Source organism: Palaemon carinicauda, chromosome 1 (genome assembly GCF_036898095.1).
Source record: "Palaemon carinicauda isolate YSFRI2023 chromosome 1, ASM3689809v2, whole genome shotgun sequence".
In the NCBI taxonomy this organism is placed as follows: Eukaryota; Metazoa; Arthropoda; class Malacostraca; order Decapoda; family Palaemonidae; genus Palaemon; species Palaemon carinicauda.
This window is the reverse complement of record NC_090725.1, coordinates 177,943,373-177,945,162: the sequence shown is the minus strand read 5'-3', so window position 1 is coordinate 177,945,162 and position 1,790 is coordinate 177,943,373.

Below are 1,790 nucleotides of genomic sequence, written 5' to 3'. Positions count from 1 at the left end.
GTGAGAGAAGGAAGTTGAGAGTTAATGTGGGTAAGAGTAAGGTTATGAGATGTACGAGAAGTGAAGGTGGTGCAAGGTTGAATGTCATGTTAAATGGAGAGTTACTTGAGGAGGTGGATCAGTTTAAGTACTTGGGGTCTGTTGTTGCAGCAAATGGTGGAGTGGAAGCAGATGTACGTCAGAGAGTCAATGAAGGTTGCAAAGTGTTGGGGGCAGTTAAGAGAGTAGTAAAAAATAGAGGGTTGGGCATGAATGTAAAGAGAGTTCTATATGAGAAAGTGATTGTACCAACTGTGATGTATGGATCGGAGTTGTGGGGAATGAAAGTGATGGAGAGACAGAAATTGAATGTGTTTGAGATGAAGTGTCTAAGGAGTATGGCTGGTGTATCTCGAGTTGATAGGGTTAGGAACGAAGTGGTGAGGGAGAGAACGGGTGTAAGAAATGAGTTAGCGGCTAGAGTGGATATGAATGTGTTGAGGTGGTTTGGCCATGTTGAGAGAATGGAAAATGGCTGTCTGCTAAAGAAGGTGATGAATGCAAGAGTTGATGGGAGAAGTACAAGAGGAAGGCCAAGGTTTGGGTGGATGGATGGTGTGAAGAAAGCTCTGGGTGATAGGAGGATAGATGTGAGAGAGGCAAGAGAGCGTGCTAGAAATAGGAATGAATGGCGAGCGATTGTGACGCAGTTCCGGTAGGCCCTGCTGCTTCCTCCGGTGCCTTAGATGACCGCGGAGGTAGCAGCAGTAGGGGACTCAGCAGTATGAAGCTTCATCTGTGGTGGAAATGTGGGAGGTTGGGCTGTGGCACCCTAGCAGTACCAGCTGAACTCGGCTGAGTCCCTGGTTAGGCTGGAGGAACGTAGAGAGTAGAGGTCCCCTTTTTTGTTTTTGTTTCTTGTTGATGTCGGCTACCCCCCAAAATTGGGGGAAGTGCCTTTGGTATATGTATATATATATATATATATATATATATATATATCATAAGTATATATATATATATATATATATATATATATATATATATATATACACATATGTATATATATATCATAAGTATATATATGTATATATATATATATATATATATATATATATATATATATATATATATATATATATATATATATATATATATATATATATGTGTGTGTGTGTGTGCGTGTGTGTGTGTGTGTGTGTGTGTGTATATATACACACACACACACACACACACACACATATATATATATATATATATATATATATATATATATATATACATATATAATAGGTTATGCATATATATAAATTTATGTAAATATAAATGTAAGAAGGCTCTATAACTACAGTTTGGATAAACTTTATCATTTCAGTGATTCACAAAATTGGTAACAAAATAGATTTGAAAAATTACTGCCCAAGAGGTTTACTCTCAGTAATATGTAAAATATTTACAAAGATCATATTAGGCCGATACTAGGTCAGCCAGCGTGGTTTGACGGACATGGGCTGTTGTAATAGGTTGTGGGTGTTTTTTGGTTTCTACTACTCCTATGAAATAACATTTGACTGCACTACCTTAGAGATCAACTACAGGAGTGATGGAATTAATGTTTGTTCTAACATACCTTTAGGTGGAAAAAGGTGGAAAAAGAAAAATCAACGAAAATTATATTATATTGTTGCAATGCTTGGAGTTGTTAGGGAGTAACATTTTTGAGTATACATTAATTTATGCATATGAAAGGTTGGTTTCTGATTATTATACTTCCATGTTGCACTGTAATGCATTGCTCGAGTAGGGGGGAA